Here is a 21844-nt window from a genome sequence, read left to right as displayed (position 1 = left end):
GTGGCCCGCGTGCTGGTGAATGCTCACTCTTTCCAAAAAGCAGCTGAGGCTCCTTCGAGCCGGCGACCTAAGGATGACAGATGTGCGACACACTACAGTCCTCCGCTCTACCAGCTGAGCTCTCGAAGGAGAGCCCCGCAGTGGCTCTGCCTTGCTGATGCTTTGCCGTGCTCCTCCGCTAATGTGACGCCGTTGTCTCCCTGAAACTCTGTCACTCTGGGAGATCCTGAGCCACTGGCTGATCTCCACAGCTTCGGCCTGTGCTGGCATGAAGAAATCGTCTTGAGTGCTGATCCGAAACTGCCAGATTCTGCCGGTACAGTATCTGAGTCGCATCTTCATGTACATGTCAGGTTAGGGTTTGGGCCGCAGCTTAACGACTGGTTCAAGTTGCCTCCAAACATGTCCAGGACGTGGCCGGCCGCTGACCTCAGGCAGCTCACCCACCGCCGGGATGATCCTTTCCAGGAGCTGACTTTCACCCGCAGAGAAAAGCGTCAACGCCGCGGGCGTTTGCCTTCGCTGCGCAGCTCGACTTCCTTCCTGCGCTGCACCCTGAAACGGCGGGACCTGCCTGTCGCTCACGCGTGAAGCTTTTGATCTCTCGGGACCACTCTCAGGGAGGCGGCTGACGCAAACGGTATTCCCTCTGCTGCAGACCAGCCGAGTGAGAGGGCGCACTTGCAGTTTTAAAAGGAAGTGGAGAATGCGGGCATTGATCCCGCTACTTCTGGCATGCAAAGCGAGCGCTCTACCATTTGAGCTAATTCCCCTGGCAGATGGCTGGCCCTGCTTTCACTCCTTCCGCAGTGGATCCTGAGCAGCCACGCTCCGGGAGGGGCAGGAAATCCTCTCATCCGTCGGACGGCTGAGACCAAACATTGCTGATGCCTGTCTCGCTGAAACAACCAACTTGTCGGAGGAGCGGTAGCTGGTGGACTGAAACGAGGCGGAAGACTACGTAGACGAGGAAAGAAGTGCTGAGGAAATGGCAATTGCTGATTGGAGCTCGAAACGACTTCAACCTTGGCGCAGCCACCACGAGCGTGAGGTGATGACGCAGGGCCCCGCCTGACTGATAGAAGACTTGATTTGCTTGCAGTGAGCACAAAGTGCTTTCATGCGTTTGTGTTGAAAAAAGGCACCCTGCTGGCCGTCAGCTACAACCACAGCAGGGAGAAAGCTGACTCTTTGCAGAGGGGGAAGGGCGTGTGCCGATGTGTCCTGAAAACGTTGTCGCGTTTTCAGCTCATCTGTGTTGCTGTGGCCCGCGTGCTGGTGAATGCTCACTCTTTCCAAAAAGCAGCTGAGGCTCCTTCGAGCCGGCGACCTAAGGATGACAGATGTGCGACACACTACAGTCCTCCGCTCTACCAGCTGAGCTCTCGAAGGAGAGCCCCGCAGTGGCTCTGCCTTGCTGATGCTTTGCCGTGCTCCTCCGCTAATGTGACGCCGTTGTCTCCCTGAAACTCTGTCACTCTGGGAGATCCTGAGCCACTGGCTGATCTCCACAGCTTCGGCCTGTGCTGGCATGAAGAAATCGTCTTGAGTGCTGATCCGAAACTGCCAGATTCTGCCGGTACAGTATCTGAGTCGCATCTTCATGTACATGTCAGGTTAGGGTTTGGGCCGCAGCTTAACGACTGGTTCAAGTTGCCTCCAAACATGTCCAGGACGTGGCCGGCCGCTGACCTCAGGCAGCTCACCCACCGCCGGGATGATCCTTTCCAGGAGCTGACTTTCACCCGCAGAGAAAAGCGTCAACGCCGCGGGCGTTTGCCTTCGCTGCGCAGCTCGACTTCCTTCCTGCGCTGCACCCTGAAACGGCGGGACCTGCCTGTCGCTCACGCGTGAAGCTTTTGATCTCTCGGGACCACTCTCAGGGAGGCGGCTGACGCAAACGGTATTCCCTCTGCTGCAGACCAGCCGAGTGAGAGGGCGCACTTGCAGTTTTAAAAGGAAGTGGAGAATGCGGGCATCGATCCCGCTACTTCTGGCATGCAAAGCGAGCGCTCTACCATTTGAGCTAATTCCCCTGGCAGACAGCTGGCCCTGCTTTCACTCCTTCCGCAGTGGATCCTGAGCAGCCACGCTCCGGGAGGGGCAGGAAATCCTCTCATCCGTCGGACGGCTGAGACCAAACATTGCTGATGCCTGTCTCGCTGAAACAACCAACTTGTCGGAGGAGCGGTAGCTGGTGGACTGAAACGAGGCGGAAGACTACGTAGACGAGGAAAGAAGTGCTGAGGAAATGGCAATTGCTGATTGGAGCTCGAAACGACTTCAACCTTGGCGCAGCCACCACGAGCGTGAGGTGATGACGCAGGGCCCCGCCTGACTGATAGAAGACTTGATTTGCTTGCAGTGAGCACAAAGTGCTTTCATGCGTTTGTGTTGAAAAAAGGCACCCTGCTGGCCGTCAGCTACAACCACAGCAGGGAGAAAGCTGACTCTTTGCAGAGGGGGAAGGGCGTGTGCCGATGTGTCCTGAAAACGTTGTCGCGTTTTCAGCTCATCTGTGTTGCTGTGGCCCGCGTGCTGGTGAATGCTCACTCTTTCCAAAAAGCAGCTGAGGCTCCTTCGAGCCGGCGACCTAAGGATGACAGATGTGCGACACACTACAGTCCTCCGCTCTACCAGCTGAGCTCTCGAAGGAGAGCCCCGCAGTGGCTCTGCCTTGCTGATGCTTTGCCGTGCTCCTCCGCTAATGTGACGCCGTTGTCTCCCTGAAACTCTGTCACTCTGGGAGATCCTGAGCCACTGGCTGATCTCCACAGCTTCGGCCTGTGCTGGCATGAAGAAATCGTCTTGAGTGCTGATCCGAAACTGCCAGATTCTGCCGGTACAGTATCTGAGTCGCATCTTCATGTACATGTCAGGTTAGGGTTTGGGCCGCAGCTTAACGACTGGTTCAAGTTGCCTCCAAACATGTCCAGGACGTGGCCGGCCGCTGACCTCAGGCAGCTCACCCACCGCCGGGATGATCCTTTCCAGGAGCTGACTTTCACCCGCAGAGAAAAGCGTCAACGCCGCGGGCGTTTGCCTTCGCTGCGCAGCTCGACTTCCTTCCTGCGCTGCACCCTGAAATGGCGGGACCTGCCTGTCGCTCACGCGTGAAGCTTTTGATCTCTCGGGACCACTCTCAGGGAGGCGGCTGACGCAAACGGTATTCCCTCTGCTGCAGACCAGCCGAGTGAGAGGGCGCACTTGCAGTTTTAAAAAGAAGTGGAGAATGCGGGCATCGATCCCGCTACTTCTCGCATGCAAAGCGAGCGCTCTACCATTTGAGCTAATTCCCCTGGCAGACAGCTGGCCCTGCTTTCACTCCTTCCGCAGTGGATCCTGAGCAGCCACGCTCCGGGAGGGGCAGGAAATCCTCTCATCCGTCGGACGGCTGAGACCAAACATTGCTGATGCCTGTCTCGCTGAAACAACCAACTTGTCGGAGGAGCGATAGCTGGTGGACTGAAACGAGGCGGAAGACTACGTAGACGAGGAAAGAAGTGCTGAGGAAATGGCAATTGCTGATTGGAGCTCGAAACGACTTCAACCTTGGCGCAGCCACCACGAGCGTGAGGTGATGACGCAGGGCCCCGCCTGACTGATAGAAGACTTGATTTGCTTGCAGTGAGCACAAAGTGCTTTCATGCGTTTGTGTTGAAAAAAGGCACCCTGCTGGCCGTCAGCTACAACCACAGCAGGGAGAAAGCTGACTCTTTGCAGAGGGGGAAGGGCGTGTGCCGATGTGTCCTGAAAACGTTGTCGCGTTTTCAGCTCATCTGTGTTGCTGTGGCCCGCGTGCTGGTGAATGCTCACTCTTTCCAAAAAGCAGCTGAGGCTCCTTCGAGCCGGCGACCTAAGGATGACAGATGTGCGACACACTACAGTCCTCCGCTCTACCAGCTGAGCTCTCGAAGGAGAGCCCCGCAGTGGCTCTGCCTTGCTGATGCTTTGCCGTGCTCCTCCGCTAATGTGACGCCGTTGTCTCCCTGAAACTCTGTCACTCTGGGAGATCCTGAGCCACTGGCTGATCTCCACAGCTTCGGCCTGTGCTGGCATGAAGAAATCGTCTTGAGTGCTGATCCGAAACTGCCAGATTCTGCCGGTACAGTATCTGAGTCGCATCTTCATGTACATGTCAGGTTAGGGTTTGGGCCGCAGCTTAACGACTGGTTCAAGTTGCCTCCAAACATGTCCAGGACGTGGCCGGCCGCTGACCTCAGGCAGCTCACCCACCGCCGGGATGATCCTTTCCAGGAGCTGACTTTCACCCGCAGAGAAAAGCGTCAACGCCGCGGGCGTTTGCCTTCGCTGCGCAGCTCGACTTCCTTCCTGCGCTGCACCCTGAAATGGCGGGACCTGCCTGTCGCTCACGCGTGAAGCTTTTGATCTCTCGGGACCACTCTCAGGGAGGCGGCTGACGCAAACGGTATTCCCTCTGCTGCAGACCAGCCGAGTGAGAGGGCGCACTTGCAGTTTTAAAAGGAAGTGGAGAATGCGGGCATTGATCCCACTACCTCTCGCATGCGAAACGAGCGCTCTACCATTTGAGCTAATTCCCCAACAGTGTGCACTGATTGGCCCCATGCTGCTTCGGAATGATGAGCTGACAGCAGCAGGCGAATTCCTCTCGAGATTGCACGCTGTATTCAACCGAACAACGCCATGCGACTATCGGCACATCCGAGCAGCAGCAGCAGCAGCACGTGCGTCAAGTCTTCTGGAAAACACGGTGCCGCCGAAAGAATCGCCACCGAGACGCTCTGAGATTGCAGAATCCAAACGAACCGATCGGCACGAGCAGTCACAACAAGTGTGAGGTAGCACGCGAGAGCGCTGTCTGACTGATTGGAGACTTGCGACACTTTCAAGTGAGTGCTGACTGACTGCGTGGATGTTGTGTTCCTCCAGAGGGCTCCCTGCTGCTCATGGTTTGCAACTGCAGACGTCACAGCACACCACCAGGCAGTATTCTCTGAAGAGGTAGAAGGTGTATATTGGAGAAAGAGAACACTTGGGGCTGTTACCAGATAAAAAAAGAGAGCTTCTTCTTCATCCTCGCGAGCTGCAGCCCTGCGGTCAGGTTCCGCAAAGTGCTGCTTTCAGATACACGCCGAGCAGGCCGAGATGCAAACAGCAACCGCCACTCGTCTGAAGCAGCACCCACTAGCCCTGTCTGACCGGTAGGGCCTTTCCTTAGTGCTGACCTGCTCGGGTGCGTTGCTGTTCAACTTGTGCAACTGTGGAAGTGGCACAGCCCGTGCAGGCCGAACTTCATGAAGAGGAAACGAAGAGAAGTCCACCGGCGGTTTTCCGACAGGAATGGAAGGCTCCTTCGTCCGGACATTGACATAGTAAGTTGTCATCGAGCAGTTTAGAGCGCTGGCTGCTTCGCGGGAAAACTTTGCTTGGAAGGAGTCATAGAGTCATAGAGATGTACATGACGGAAAGAGACCCTTCGGTCGGAGCTTTCCGACCAGATATGCCATCCCAATCTAGTCGTACCTGCCAGCACCCGGGCCATATCCCTCCAAAGCCTTCCTATTCATATAGCCATCCAGATGCCTTTTAAATGTTGCAATTGTACTAGCCTCCACCACTTCCTCTGGCAGCTCATTCCATACATGTGCCACCCTCTGTGTGAAAAAGGTGGCCCTTAGTTCTACTTTGATATCTTTTCCCTCTCACCCTAAACCTCTGCCATCTCGTGCTGGTCTCCCGCACCCCAGGGAAAAGACTTTGTCTATTTATCCTATCTATAGGCCTCATGATTTGATATCAATGATACAAATATCTCAGCAAGGGGCCCAGCGATCACTTCCCTAGCTTCCCACAGACCTGATCAGGTCCTGGGCATTTATCTACTCGTATGCATTTCAAGGCATCCAGCATTCCTCCTGGAGGAATGTGGACAACTTTCAACAGGTCACCATCCATTTCCCTATATTCTATACTTCTCCATACATTCTATCCTTGTCCACAGTAAACACTGATGCAAAATACTCGTTTAGTATTGCGGCTCGACCCAAAGGCCGCTGTGCTGATCATTGAGGGGCCCTATTCTCTCTCTATCTGCCAAAGCTATCTCAGGTCCCCTTTTTGTCCTCCTGATTTCCCGACTGTCTTTACACTCTTGTAAGGATTCACGCGAACTATCCTGTCTATACCTGACATGTGCTTCCTTCTTTTTCTTAACCAAAGCCTCATTTTCATAGGCTCTTTGGTAAACGGAAGCACCCCACTTCTTGCCTGCATGGAGTGCTGAGCAAAGGATCTTAGTGCGTTGGGGCGTGGCTCTCCAGTAGCGGAGCCATTGAGACAAAGAGGTGAAAAAGGCTTCGCCGAGACATACCGGCCTTTGCCGACCTCCAGACGCCACGGCTCTGCGGCACCGCGAGCGGGCCGGAGCCCAGCATGTAACGGGTGACGTGCGTGATTGTGGATCGAAAGCCCGACATCCTGGCCTCACTTGAGCTGCAGCTTTCTGACAAAGGTTGCTCTGTGGCTCACAGCACCTTGAAAACCGACCTATAGGCCTCATGATTTGATATCAATGATACAAATATCTCAGCAAGGGGCCCAGCGATCACTTCCCTAGCTTCCCACAGACCTGATCAGGTCCTGGGCATTTATCTACTCGTATGCATTTCAAGGCATCCTTCATTCCTCCTGGAGGAATGTGGACAACTTTCAACAGGTCACCATCCATTTCCCTATATTCTATACTTCTCCATTCATTCTATCCTTGTCCACAGTAAACACTGATGCAAAATACTCGTTTAGTATTGCGGCTCGACCCAAAGGCCGCTGTGCTGATCATTGAGGGGCCCTATTCTCTCTCTATCTGCCAAAGCTATCTCAGGTCCCCTTTTTGTCCTCCTGATTTCCCGACTGTCTTTACACTCTTGTAAGGATTCACGTGAACTATCCTGTCTATACCTGACATGTGCTTCCTTCTTTTTCTTAACCAAAGCCTCATTTTCATAGGCTCTTTGGTAAACGGAAGCACCCCACTTCTTGCCTGCATGGAGTGCTGAGCAAAGGATCTTAGTGCGCAGGGGCGTGGCTCTCCAGTAGCGGAGCCATTGAGACAAAGAGGTGAAAAAGGCTTCGCCGAGACATACCGGCCTTTGCCGACCTCCAGACGCCACGGCTCTGCGGCACCGCGAGCGGGCCGGAGCCCAGCATGTAACGGGTGACGTGCGTGATTGTGGATCGAAAGCCCGACATCCTGGCCTCACTTGAGCTGCAGCTTTCTGACAAAGTTTGCTCTGTGGTTCACAGCACCTTGAAAACCGGCCTATTTGGGCACGCGGTATAACTCGCTGCTGTCGGCTGTCCTTCTTAGCGCATTCGGTAGCGCTGTCAGTCTCATAATCTGAAGGTCTTGAATTCAATCCTCAGAGAAGGCAAGTCTATGTCCTTTGCCACCTTACGCATTATCTTTCTCTCCGCGGGCAATAATATTTGATTCGGATGGCTTCACGCCTGATTTGAAACGCGCTGCTCAAACCTTTCACATCGGGGCGACACGTGCTCAAGCTTTTTTTTCTGCACAGCATTTTATAACTCACCATCGTGCGATGTGTGCAGCAGCAAAGACTGGAGCCATACGCAGGCTTCGCGCGAGGTCACACTGCCTGCGTCTCATGCGTATCCCCAGGAAAAAGCACTGTGGAGAATGTGGGCATCGATCCCACTACCTCTCGCATGCTAAGCGAGCACTCTACCATTTGAGCTAATTCCCCGACAGTGCACACCGTTTGGCCCCATGCTGCTTCGGAACGATGAGCTGACAGCAGCAGGCGAATTCCTCTCGAGATTGCACGCTGTATTCAACCGAACAACGCCATGCGACTATCGGCACATCCGAGCAGCAGCAGCAGCAGCACGTGCGTCAAGTCTTCTGGAAAACACGGTGCCGCCGAAAGAATCGCCACCGAGACGCTCTGAGATTGCAGAATCCAAACGAACCGATCGGCACGAGCAGTCACAACAAGTGTGAGGTAGCACGCGAGAGCGCTGTCTGACTGATTGGAGACTTGCGACACTTTCAAGTGAGTGCTGACTGACTGCGTGGATGTTGTGTTCCTCCAGAGGGCTCCCTGCTGCTCATGGTTTGCAACTGCAGACGTCACAGCACACCACCAGGCAGTATTCTCTGAAGAGGTAGAAGGTGTATATTGGAGAAAGAGAACACTTGGGGCTGTTACCAGAGGAAAAAAGAGGGCTTCTTCTTCATCCTCGCGAGCTGCAGCCCTGCGGTCAGGTTCCGCAAAGTGCTGCTTTCAGATACACGCCGAGCAGGCCGAGACGCAAACAGCAACCGCCACTCGTCTGAAGCAGCACCCGCTAGCCCTGTCTGACCGGTAGGGCCTTTCCTTAGTGCTGACCTGCTCGGGTGCGTTGCTGTTCAACTTGTGCAACTGTGGAAGTGGCACAGCCCGTGCAGGCCGAACTTCATGAAGAGGAAACGAAGAGAAGTCCACCGGCGGTTTTCCGACAGGAATGGAAGGCTCCTTCGTCCGGACATTGACATAGTAAGTTGTCATCGAGCAGTTTAGAGCGCTGGCTGCTTCGCGGGAAAACTTTGCTTGGAAGGAGTCATAGAGTCATAGAGATGTACATGACGGAAAGAGACCCTTCGGTCGGAGCTTTCCGACCAGATATGCCATCCCAATCTAGTCGTACCTGCCAGCACCCGGGCCATATCCCTCCAAAGCCTTCCTATTCATATAGCCATCCAGATGCCTTTTAAATGTTGCAATTGTACTAGCCTCCACCACTTCCTCTGGCAGCTCATTCCATACACGTGCCACCCTCTGTGTGAAAAAGGTGGCCCTTAGTTCTACTTTGATATCTTTTCCCTCTCACCCTAAACCTCTGCCATCTCGTGCTGGTCTCCCGCACCCAGGGAAAAGACTTTGTCTATTTATCCTATCTCTCGGCCTCATGATTTGATATCAATGATACAAATATCTCAGCAAGGGGCCCAGCGATCACTTCCCTAGCTTCCCACAGACCTGATCAGGTCCTGGGCATTTATCTACTCGTATGCATTTCAAGGCATCCATCATTCCTCCTGGAGGAATGTGGACAACTTTCAACAGGTCACCATCCATTTCCCTATATTCTATACTTCTCCATACATTCTATCCTTGTCCACAGTAAACACTGATGCAAAATACTCGTTTAGTATTGCGGCTCGACCCAAAGGCCGCTGTGCTGATCATTGAGGGGCCCTATTCTCTCTCTATCTGCCAAAGCTATCTCAGGTCCCCTTTTTGTCCTCCTGATTTCCCGACTGTCTTTACACTCTTGTAAGGATTCACGTGAACTATCCTGTCTATACCTGACATGTGCTTCCTTCTTTTTCTTAACCAAAGCCTCATTTTCATAGGCTCTTTGGTAAACGGAAGCACCCCACTTCTTGCCTGCATGGAGTGCTGAGCAAAGGATCTTAGTGCGCAGGGGCGTGGCTCTCCAGTAGCGGAGCCATTGAGACAAAGAGGTGAAAAAGGCTTCGCCGAGACATACCGGCCTTTGCCTACCTCCAGACGCCACGGCTCTGCGGCACCGCGAGCGGGCCGGAGCCCAGCATGTAACGGGTGACGTGCGTGATTGTGGATCGAAAGCCCGACATCCTGGCCTCACTTGAGCTGCAGCTTTCTGACAAAGTTTGCTCTGTGGTTCACAGCACCTTGAAAACCGGCCTATTTGGGCACGCGGTATAACTCGCTGCTGTCGGCTGTCCTTCTTAGCGCATTCGGTAGCGCTGTCAGTCTCATAATCTGAAGGTCCTGAATTCAATCCTCAGAGAAGGCAAGTCTATGTCCTTTGCCACCTTACGCATTATCTTTCTCTCCGCGGGCAATAATATTTGATTCGGATGGCTTCACGCCTGATTTGAAACGCGCTGCTCAAACCTTTCACATCGGGGCGACACGTGCTCAAGCTTTTTTTTCTGCACAGCATTTTATAACTCACCATCGTGCGATGTGTGCAGCAGCAAAGACTGGAGCCATACGCAGGCTTCGCGCGAGGTCACACTGCCTGCGTCTCATGCGTATCCCCAGGAAAAAGCACTGTGGAGAATGTGGGCATCGATCCCACTACCTCTCGCATGCTAAGCGAGCGCTCTACCATTTGAGCTAATTCCCCGACAGTGCACACAGTTTGGCCCCATGCTGCTTCGGAACGATGAGCTGACAGCAGCAGGCGAATTCCTCTCGAGATTGCACGCTGTATTCAACCGAACAACGCCATGCGACTATCGGCACATCCGAGCAGCAGCAGCAGCAGCACGTGCGTCAAGTCTTCTGGAAAACACGGTGCCGCCGAAAGAATCGCCACCGAGACGCTCTGAGATTGCAGAATCCAAACGAACCGATCGGCACGAGCAGTCACAACAAGTGTGAGGTAGCACGCGAGAGCGCTGTCTGACTGATTGGAGACTTGCGACACTTTCAAGTGAGTGCTGACTGACTGCGTGGATGTTGTGTTCCTCCAGAGGGCTCCCTGCTGCTCATGGTTTGCAACTGCAGACGTCACAGCACACCACCAGGCAGTATTCTCTGAAGAGGTAGAAGGTGTATATTGGAGAAAGAGAACACTTGGGGCTGTTACCAGAGGAAAAAAGAGGGCTTCTTCTTCATCCTCGCGAGCTGCAGCCCTGCGGTCAGGTTCCGCAAAGTGCTGCTTTCAGATACACGCCGAGCAGGCCGAGATGCAAACAGCAACCGCCACTCGTCTGAAGCAGCACCCGCTAGCCCTGTCTGACCGGTAGGGCCTTTCCTTAGTGCTGACCTGCTCGGGTGCGTTGCTGTTCAACTTGTGCAACTGTGGAAGTGGCACAGCCCGTGCAGGCCGAACTTCATGAAGAGGAAACGAAGAGAAGTCCACCGGCGGTTTTCCGACAGGAATGGAAGGCTCCTTCGTCCGGACATTGACATAGTAAGTTGTCATCGAGCAGTTTAGAGCGCTGGCTGCTTCGCGGGAAAACTTTGCTTGGAAGGAGTCATAGAGTCATAGAGATGTACATGACGGAAAGAGACCCTTCGGTCGGAGCTTTCCGACCAGATATGCCATCCCAATCTAGTCGTACCTGCCAGCACCCGGGCCATATCCCTCCAAAGCCTTCCTATTCATATAGCCATCCAGATGCCTTTTAAATGTTGCAATTGTACTAGCCTCCACCACTTCCTCTGGCAGCTCATTCCATACACGTGCCACCCTCTGTGTGAAAAAGGTGGCCCTTAGTTCTACTTTGATATCTTTTCCCTCTCACCCTAAACCTCTGCCATCTCGTGCTGGTCTCCCGCACCCCAGGGAAAAGACTTTGTCTATTTATCCTATCTCTCGGCCTCATGATTTGATATCAATGATACAAATATCTCAGCAAGGGGCCCAGCGATCACTTCCCTAGCTTCCCACAGACCTGATCAGGTCCTGGGCATTTATCTACTCGTATGCATTTCAAGGCATCCATCATTCCTCCTGGAGGAATGTGGACAACTTTCAACAGGTCACCATCCATTTCCCTATATTCTATACTTCTCCATACATTCTATCCTTGTCCACAGTAAACACTGATGCAAAATACTCGTTTAGTATTGCGGCTCGACCCAAAGGCCGCTGTGCTGATCATTGAGGGGCCCTATTCTCTCTCTATCTGCCAAAGCTATCTCAGGTCCCCTTTATGTCCTCCTGATTTCCCGACTGTCTTTACACTCTTGTAAGGATTCACGTGAACTATCCTGTCTATACCTGACATGTGCTTCCTTCTTTTTCTTAACCAAAGCCTCATTTTCATAGGCTCTTTGGTAAACGGAAGCACCCCACTTCTTGCCTGCATGGAGTGCTGAGCAAAGGATCTTAGTGCGCAGGGGCGTGGCTCTCCAGTAGCGGAGCCATTGAGACAAAGAGGTGAAAAAGGCTTCGCCGAGACATACCGGCCTTTGCCGACCTCCAGACGCCACGGCTCTGCGGCACCGCGAGCGGGCCGGAGCCCAGCATGTAACGGGTGACGTGCGTGATTGTGGATCGAAAGCCCGACATCCTGGCCTCACTTGAGCTGCAGCTTTCTGACAAAGTTTGCTCTGTGGTTCACAGCACCTTGAAAACCGGCCTATTTGGGCACGCGGTATAACTCGCTGCTGTCGGCTGGCCTTCTTAGCGCATTCGGTAGCGCTGTCAGTCTCATAATCTGAAGGTCCTGAATTCAATCCTCAGAGAAGGCAAGTCTATGTCCTTTGCCACCTTACGCATTATCTTTCTCTCCGCGGGCAATAATATTTGATTCGGATGGCTTCACGCCTGATTTGAAACGCGCTGCTCAAACCTTTCACATCGGGGCGACACGTGCTCAAGCTTTTTTTTCTGCACAGCATTTTATAACTCACCATCGTGCGATGTGTGCAGCAGCAAAGACTGGAGCCATACGCAGGCTTCGCGCGAGGTCACACTGCCTGCGTCTCATGCGTATCCCCAGGAAAAAGCACTGTGGAGAATGTGGGCATCGATCCCACTACCTCTCGCATGCTAAGCGAGCGCTCTACCATTTGAACTAATTCCCCGACAGTGCACACAGTTTGGCCCCATGCTGCTTCGGAACGATGAGCTGACAGCAGCAGGCGAATTCCTCTCGAGATTGCACGCTGTATTCAACCGAACAACGCCATGCGACTATCGGCACATCCGAGCAGCAGCAGCAGCAGCACGTGCGTCAAGTCTTCTGGAAAACACGGTGCCGCCGAAAGAATCGCCACCGAGACGCTCTGAGATTGCAGAATCCAAACGAACCGATCGGCACGAGCAGTCACAACAAGTGTGAGGTAGCACGCGAGAGCGCTGTCTGACTGATTGGAGACTTGCGACACTTTCAAGTGAGTGCTGACTGACTGCGTGGATGTTGTGTTCCTCCAGAGGGCTCCCTGCTGCTCATGGTTTGCAACTGCAGACGTCACAGCACACCACCAGGCAGTATTCTCTGAAGAGGTAGAAGGTGTATATTGGAGAAAGAGAACACTTGGGGCTGTTACCAGAGGAAAAAAGAGGGCTTCTTCTTCATCCTCGCGAGCTGCAGCCCTGCGGTCAGGTTCCGCAAAGTGCTGCTTTCAGATACACGCCGAGCAGGCCGAGATGCAAACAGCAACCGCCACTCGTCTGAAGCAGCACCCGCTAGCCCTGTCTGACCGGTAGGGCCTTTCCTTAGTGCTGACCTGCTCGGGTGCGTTGCTGTTCAACTTGTGCAACTGTGGAAGTGGCACAGCCCGTGCAGGCCGAACTTCATGAAGAGGAAACGAAGAGAAGTCCACCGGCGGTTTTCCGACAGGAATGGAAGGCTCCTTCGTCCGGACATTGACATAGTAAGTTGTCATCGAGCAGTTTAGAGCGCTGGCTGCTTCGCGGGAAAACTTTGCTTGGAAGGAGTCATAGAGTCATAGAGATGTACATGACGGAAAGAGACCCTTCGGTCGGAGCTTTCCGACCAGATATGCCATCCCAATCTAGTCGTACCTGCCAGCACCCGGGCCATATCCCTCCAAAGCCTTCCTATTCATATAGCCATCCAGATGCCTTTTAAATGTTGCAATTGTACTAGCCTCCACCACTTCCTCTGGCAGCTCATTCCATACACGTGCCACCCTCTGTGTGAAAAAGGTGGCCCTTAGTTCTACTTTGATATCTTTTCCCTCTCACCCTAAACCTCTGCCATCTCGTGCTGGTCTCCCGCACCCCAGGGAAAAGACTTTGTCTATTTATCCTATCTCTCGGCCTCATGATTTGATATCAATGATACAAATATCTCAGCAAGGGGCCCAGCGATCACTTCCCTAGCTTCCCACAGACCTGATCAGGTCCTGGGCATTTATCTACTCGTATGCATTTCAAGGCATCCATCATTCCTCCTGGAGGAATGTGGACAACTTTCAACAGGTCACCATCCATTTCCCTATATTCTATACTTCTCCATACATTCTATCCTTGTCCACAGTAAACACTGATGCAAAATACTCGTTTAGTATTGCGGCTCGACCCAAAGGCCGCTGTGCTGATCATTGAGGGGCCCTATTCTCTCTCTATCTGCCAAAGCTATCTCAGGTCCCCTTTTTGTCCTCCTGATTTCCCGACTGTCTTTACACTCTTGTAAGGATTCACGTGAACTATCCTGACTATACCTGACATGTGCTTCCTTCTTTTTCTTAACCAAAGCCTCATTTTCATAGGCTCTTTGGTAAACGGAAGCACCCCACTTCTTGCCTGCATGGAGTGCTGAGCAAAGGATCTTAGTGCGCAGGGGCGTGGCTCTCCAGTAGCGGAGCCATTGAGACAAAGAGGTGAAAAAGGCTTCGCCGAGACATACCGGCCTTTGCCGACCTCCAGACGCCACGGCTCTGCGGCACCGCGAGCGGGCCGGAGCCCAGCATGTAACGGGTGACGTGCGTGATTGTGGATCGAAAGCCCGACATCCTGGCCTCACTTGAGCTGCAGCTTTCTGACAAAGTTTGCTCTGTGGTTCACAGCACCTTGAAAACCGGCCTATTTGGGCACGCGGTATAACTCGCTGCTGTCGGCTGGCCTTCTTAGCGCATTCGGTAGCGCTGTCAGTCTCATAATCTGAAGGTCCTGAATTCAATCCTCAGAGAAGGCAAGTCTATGTCCTTTGCCACCTTACGCATTATCTTTCTCTCCGCGGGCAATAATATTTGATTCGGATGGCTTCACGCCTGATTTGAAACGCGCTGCTCAAACCTTTCACATCGGGGCGACACGTGCTCAAGCTTTTTTTTCTGCACAGCATTTTATAACTCACCATCGTGCGATGTGTGCAGCAGCAAAGACTGGAGCCATACGCAGGCTTCGCGCGAGGTCACACTGCCTGCGTCTCATGCGTATCCCCAGGAAAAAGCACTGTGGAGAATGTGGGCATCGATCCCACTACCTCTCGCATGCTAAGTGAGCGCTCTACCATTTGAGCTAATTCCCCGACAGTGCACACAGTCTGGCCCCATGCTGCTTCGGAACGATGAGCTGACAGCAGCAGGCGAATTCCTCTCGAGATTGCACGCTGTATTCAACCGAACAACGCCATGCGACTATCGGCACATCCGAGCAGCAGCAGCAGCAGCACGTGCGTCAAGTCTTCTGGAAAACACGGTGCCGCCGAAAGAATCGCCACCGAGACGCTCTGAGATTGCAGAATCCAAACGAACCGATCGGCACGAGCAGTCACAACAAGTGTGAGGTAGCACGCGAGAGCGCTGTCTGACTGATTGGAGACTTGCGACACTTTCAAGTGAGTGCTGACTGACTGCGTGGATGTTGTGTTCCTCCAGAGGGCTCCCTGCTGCTCATGGTTTGCAACTGCAGACGTCACAGCACACCACCAGGCAGTATTCTCTGAAGAGGTAGAAGGTGTATATTGGAGAAAGAGAACACTTGGGGCTGTTACCAGAGGAAAAAAGAGGGCTTCTTCTTCATCCTCGCGAGCTGCAGCCCTGCGGTCAGGTTCCGCAAAGTGCTGCTTTCAGATACACGCCGAGCAGGCCGAGATGCAAACAGCAACCGCCACTCGTCTGAAGCAGCACCCGCTAGCCCTGTCTGACCGGTAGGGCCTTTCCTTAGTGCTGACCTGCTCGGGTGCGTTGCTGTTCAACTTGTGCAACTGTGGAAGTGGCACAGCCCGTGCAGGCCGAACTTCATGAAGAGGAAACGAAGAGAAGTCCACCGGCGGTTTTCCGACAGGAATGGAAGGCTCCTTCGTCCGGACATTGACATAGTAAGTTGTCATCGAGCAGTTTAGAGCGCTGGCTGCTTCGCGGGAAAACTTTGCTTGGAAGGAGTCATAGAGTCATAGAGATGTACATGACGGAAAGAGACCCTTCGGTCGGAGCTTTCCGACCAGATATGCCATCCCAATCTAGTCGTACCTGCCAGCACCCGGGCCATATCCCTCCAAAGCCTTCCTATTCATATAGCCATCCAGATGCCTTTTAAATGTTGCAATTGTACTAGCCTCCACCACTTCCTCTGGCAGCTCATTCCATACACGTGCCACCCTCTGTGTGAAAAAGGTGGCCCTTAGTTCTACTTTGATATCTTTTCCCTCTCACCCTAAACCTCTGCCATCTCGTGCTGGTCTCCCGCACCCCAGGGAAAAGACTTTGTCTATTTATCCTATCTCTCGGCCTCATGATTTGATATCAATGATACAAATATCTCAGCAAGGGGCCCAGCGATCACTTCCCTAGCTTCCCACAGACCTGATCAGGTCCTGGGCATTTATCTACTCGTATGCATTTCAAGGCATCCATCATTCCTCCTGGAGGAATGTGGACAACTTTCAACAGGTCACCATCCATTTCCCTATATTCTATACTTCTCCATACATTCTATCCTTGTCCACAGTAAACACTGATGCAAAATACTCGTTTAGTATTGCGGCTCGACCCAAAGGCCGCTGTGCTGATCATTGAGGGGCCCTATTCTCTCTCTATCTGCCAAAGCTATCTCAGGTCCCCTTTTTGTCCTCCTGATTTCCCGACTGTCTTTACACTCTTGTAAGGATTCACGCGAACTATCCTGTCTATACCTGACATGTGCTTCCTTCTTTTTCTTAACCAAAGCCTCATTTTCATAGGCTCTTTGGTAAACGGAAGCACCCCACTTCTTGCCTGCATGGAGTGCTGAGCAAAGGATCTTAGTGCGTTGGGGCGTGGCTCTCCAGTAGCGGAGCCATTGAGACAAAGAGGTGAAAAAGGCTTCGCCGAGACATACCGGTCTTTGCCGACCTCCAGACGCCACGGCTCTGCGGCACCGCGAGCGGGCCGGAGCCCAGCATGTAACGGGTGACGTGCGTGATTGTGGATCGAAAGCCCGACATCCTGGCCTCACTTGAGCTGCAGCTTTCTGACAAAGGTTGCTCTGTGGCTCACAGCACCTTGAAAACCGACCTATAGGCCTCATGATTTGATATCAATGATACAAATATCTCAGCAAGGGGCCCAGCGATCACTTCCCTAGCTTCCCACAGACCTGATCAGGTCCTGGGCATTTATCTACTCGTATGCATTTCAAGGCATCCATCATTCCTCCTGGGGGAATGTGGACAACTTTCAACAGGTCACCATCCATTTCCCTATATTCTATACTTCTCCATACATTCTATCCTTGTCCACAGTAAACACTAATGCAAAATACTCGTTTAGTATTGCGGCTCGACCCAAAGGCCGCTGTGCTGATCATTGAGGGGCCCTATTCTCTCTCTATCTGCCAAAGCTATCTCAGGTCCCCTTTTTGTCCTCCTGATTTCCCGACTGTCTTTACACTCTTGTAAGGATTCACGTGAACTATCCTGTCTATACCTGACATGTGCTTCCTTCTTTTTCTTAACCAAAGCCTCATTTTCATAGGCTCTTTGGTAAACGGAAGCACCCCACTTCTTGCCTGCATGGAGTGCTGAGCAAAGGATCTTAGTGCGCAGGGGCGTGGCTCTCCAGTAGCGGAGCCATTGAGACAAAGAGGTGAAAAAGGCTTCGCCGAGACATACCGGCCTTTGCCGACCTCCAGACGCCACGGCTCTGCGGCACCGCGAGCGGGCCGGAGCCCAGCATGTAACGGGTGACGTGCGTGATTGTGGATCGAAAGCCCGACATCCTGGCCTCACTTGAGCTGCAGCTTTCTGACAAAGTTTGCTCTGTGGTTCACAGCACCTTGAAAACCGGCCTATTTGGGCACGCGGTATAACTCGCTGCTGTCGGCTGGCCTTCTTAGCGCATTCGGTAGCGCTGTCAGTCTCATAATCTGAAGGTCCTGAATTCAATCCTCAGAGAAGGCAAGTCTATGTCCTTTGCCACCTTACGCATTATCTTTCTCTCCGCGGGCAATAATATTTGATTCGGATGGCTTCACGCCTGATTTGAAACGCGCTGCTCAAACCTTTCACATCGGGGCGACACGTGCTCAAGCTTTTTTTTCTGCACAGCATTTTATAACTCACCATCGTGCGATGTGTGCAGCAGCAAAGACTGGAGCCATACGCAGGCTTCGCGCGAGGTCACACTGCCTGCGTCTCATGCGTATCCCCAGGAAAAAGCACTGTGGAGAATGTGGGCATCGATCCCACTACCTCTCGCATGCTAAGCGAGCGCTCTACCATTTGAGCTAATTCCCCGACAGTGCACACAGTTTGGCCCCATGCTGCTTCGGAACGATGAGCTGACAGCAGCAGGCGAATTCCTCTCGAGATTGCACGCTGTATTCAACCGAACAACGCCATGCGACTATCGGCACATCCGAGCAGCAGCAGCAGCAGCACGTGCGTCAAGTCTTCTGGAAAACACGGTGCCGCCGAAAGAATCGCCACCGAGACGCTCTGAGATTGCAGAATCCAAACGAACCGATCGGCACGAGCAGTCACAACAAGTGTGAGGTAGCACGCGAGAGCGCTGTCTGACTGATTGGAGACTTGCGACACTTTCAAGTGAGTGCTGACTGACTGCGTGGATGTTGTGTTCCTCCAGAGGGCTCCCTGCTGCTCATGGTTTGCAACTGCAGACGTCACAGCACACCACCAGGCAGTATTCTCTGAAGAGGTAGAAGGTGTATATTGGAGAAAGAGAACACTTGGGGCTGTTACCAGAGGAAAAAAGAGGGCTTCTTCTTCATCCTCGCGAGCTGCAGCCCTGCGGTCAGGTTCCGCAAAGTGCTGCTTTCAGATACACGCCGAGCAGGCCGAGATGCAAACAGCAACCGCCACTCGTCTGAAGCAGCACCCGCTAGCCCTGTCTGACCGGTAGGGCCTTTCCTTAGTGCTGACCTGCTCGGGTGCGTTGCTGTTCAACTTGTGCAACTGTGGAAGTGGCACAGCCCGTGCAGGCCGAACTTCATGAAGAGGAAACGAAGAGAAGTCCACCGGCGGTTTTCCGACAGGAATGGAAGGCTCCTTCGTCCGGACATTGACATAGTAAGTTGTCATCGAGCAGTTTAGAGCGCTGGCTGCTTCGCGGGAAAACTTTGCTTGGAAGGAGTCATAGAGTCATAGAGATGTACATGACGGAAAGAGACCCTTCGGTCGGAGCTTTCCGACCAGATATGCCATCCCAATCTAGTCGTACCTGCCAGCACCCGGGCCATATCCCTCCAAAGCCTTCCTATTCATATAGCCATCCAGATGCCTTTTAAATGTTGCAATTGTACTAGCCTCCACCACTTCCTCTGGCAGCTCATTCCATACACGTGCCACCCTCTGTGTGAAAAAGGTGGCCCTTAGTTCTACTTTGATATCTTTTCCCTCTCACCCTAAACCTCTGCCATCTCGTGCTGGTCTCCCGCACCCCAGGGAAAAGACTTTGTCTATTTATCCTATCTCTCGGCCTCATGATTTGATATCAATGATACAAATATCTCAGCAAGGGGCCCAGCGATCACTTCCCTAGCTTCCCACAGACCTGATCAGGTCCTGGGCATTTATCTACTCGTATGCATTTCAAGGCATCCATCATTCCTCCTGGAGGAATGTGGACAACTTTCAACAGGTCACCATCCATTTCCCTATATTCTATACTTCTCCATACATTCTATCCTTGTCCACAGTAAACACTGATGCAAAATACTCGTTTAGTATTGCGGCTCGACCCAAAGGCCGCTGTGCTGATCATTGAGGGGCCCTATTCTCTCTCTATCTGCCAAAGCTATCTCAGGTCCCCTTTTTGTCCTCCTGATTTCCCGACTGTCTTTACACTCTTGTAAGGATTCACGCGAACTATCCTGTCTATACCTGACATGTGCTTCCTTCTTTTTCTTAACCAAAGCCTCATTTTCATAGGCTCTTTGGTAAACGGAAGCACCCCACTTCTTGCCTGCATGGAGTGCTGAGCAAAGGATCTTAGTGCGTTGGGGCGTGGCTCTCCAGTAGCGGAGCCATTGAGACAAAGAGGTGAAAAAGGCTTCGCCGAGACATACCGGTCTTTGCCGACCTCCAGACGCCACGGCTCTGCGGCACCGCGAGCGGGCCGGAGCCCAGCATGTAACGGGTGACGTGCGTGATTGTGGATCGAAAGCCCGACATCCTGGCCTCACTTGAGCTGCAGCTTTCTGACAAAGGTTGCTCTGTGGCTCACAGCACCTTGAAAACCGACCTATAGGCCTCATGATTTGATATCAATGATACAAATATCTCAGCAAGGGGCCCAGCGATCACTTCCCTAGCTTCCCACAGACCTGATCAGGTCCTGGGCATTTATCTACTCGTATGCATTTCAAGGCATCCATCATTCCTCCTGGGGGAATGTGGACAACTTTCAACAGGTCACCATCCATTTCCCTATATTCTATACTTCTCCATACATTCTATCCTTGTCCACAGTAAACACTGATGCAAAATACTCGTTTAGTATTGCGGCTCGACCCAAAGGCCGCTGTGCTGATCATTGAGGGGCCCTATTCTCTCTCTATCTGCCAAAGCTATCTCAGGTCCCCTTTTTGTCCTCCTGATTTCCCGACTGTCTTTACACTCTTGTAAGGATTCACGTGAACTATCCTGTCTATACCTGACATGTGCTTCCTTCTTTTTCTTAACCAAAGCCTCATTTTCATAGGCTCTTTGGTAAACGGAAGCACCCCACTTCTTGCCTGCATGGAGTGCTGAGCAAAGGATCTTAGTGCGCAGGGGCGTGGCTCTCCAGTAGCGGAGCCATTGAGACAAAGAGGTGAAAAAGGCTTCGCCGAGACATACCGGCCTTTGCCGACCTCCAGACGCCACGGCTCTGCGGCACCGCGAGCGGGCCGGAGCCCAGCATGTAACGGGTGACGTGCGTGATTGTGGATCGAAAGCCCGACATCCTGGCCTCACTTGAGCTGCAGCTTTCTGACAAAGTTTGCTCTGTGGTTCACAGCACCTTGAAAACCGGCCTATTTGGGCACGCGGTATAACTCGCTGCTGTCGGCTGGCCTTCTTAGCGCATTCGGTAGCGCTGTCAGTCTCATAATCTGAAGGTCCTGAATTCAATCCTCAGAGAAGGCAAGTCTATGTCCTTTGCCACCTTACGCATTATCTTTCTCTCCGCGGGCAATAATATTTGATTCGGATGGCTTCACGCCTGATTTGAAACGCGCTGCTCAAACCTTTCACATCGGGGCGACACGTGCTCAAGCTTTTTTTTCTGCACAGCATTTTATAACTCACCATCGTGCGATGTGTGCAGCAGCAAAGACTGGAGCCATACGCAGGCTTCGCGCGAGGTCACACTGCCTGCGTCTCATGCGTATCCCCAGGAAAAAGCACTGTGGAGAATGTGGGCATCGATCCCACTACCTCTCGCATGCTAAGCGAGCGCTCTACCATTTGAGCTAATTCCCCGACAGTGCACACAGTTTGGCCCCATGCTGCTTCGGAACGATGAGCTGACAGCAGCAGGCGAATTCCTCTCGAGATTGCACGCTGTATTCAACCGAACAACGCCATGCGACTATCGGCACATCCGAGCAGCAGCAGCAGCAGCACGTGCGTCAAGTCTTCTGGAAAACACGGTGCCGCCGAAAGAATCGCCACCGAGACGCTCTGAGATTGCAGAATCCAAACGAACCGATCGGCACGAGCAGTCACAACAAGTGTGAGGTAGCACGCGAGAGCGCTGTCTGACTGATTGGAGACTTGCGACACTTTCAAGTGAGTGCTGACTGACTGCGTGGATGTTGTGTTCCTCCAGAGGGCTCCCTGCTGCTCATGGTTTGCAACTGCAGACGTCACAGCACACCACCAGGCAGTATTCTCTGAAGAGGTAGAAGGTGTATATTGGAGAAAGAGAACACTTGGGGCTGTTACCAGAGGAAAAAAGAGGGC

General features: G+C 52.8%; 4 non-coding genes across 4 annotated transcripts; all 4 read right to left on the bottom strand.

Annotated features, from left to right (window-relative positions):
• Positions 1-7675: 7675 nt before the first annotated feature.
• On the bottom strand, positions 7676-7748 carry trnaa-agc (transfer RNA alanine (anticodon AGC)). Its single transcript has one exon. It is a non-coding gene; the product is annotated as a tRNA-Ala (tRNA).
• Positions 7749-10088: 2340 nt separating this feature from the next.
• On the bottom strand, positions 10089-10161 carry trnaa-agc (transfer RNA alanine (anticodon AGC)). The gene has a single exon. It is a non-coding gene; the product is annotated as a tRNA-Ala (tRNA).
• Positions 10162-18102: 7941 nt separating this feature from the next.
• trnaa-agc (transfer RNA alanine (anticodon AGC)) lies at positions 18103-18175 on the bottom strand. Its single transcript has one exon. It is a non-coding gene; the product is annotated as a tRNA-Ala (tRNA).
• A 3113-nt stretch (positions 18176-21288) lies between these two features.
• trnaa-agc (transfer RNA alanine (anticodon AGC)) lies at positions 21289-21361 on the bottom strand. The gene has a single exon. It is a non-coding gene; the product is annotated as a tRNA-Ala (tRNA).
• Between the last annotated feature and the right edge of the window lie 483 nt (positions 21362-21844).

Source organism: Hemiscyllium ocellatum, chromosome 4 (assembly GCF_020745735.1).
Source record: "Hemiscyllium ocellatum isolate sHemOce1 chromosome 4, sHemOce1.pat.X.cur, whole genome shotgun sequence".
Taxonomy (NCBI): domain Eukaryota; kingdom Metazoa; phylum Chordata; class Chondrichthyes; order Orectolobiformes; family Hemiscylliidae; genus Hemiscyllium; species Hemiscyllium ocellatum.
The sequence above is the reverse complement of the archived record's forward strand: the minus strand, read 5'-3'. Positions and strand labels throughout refer to the sequence as shown.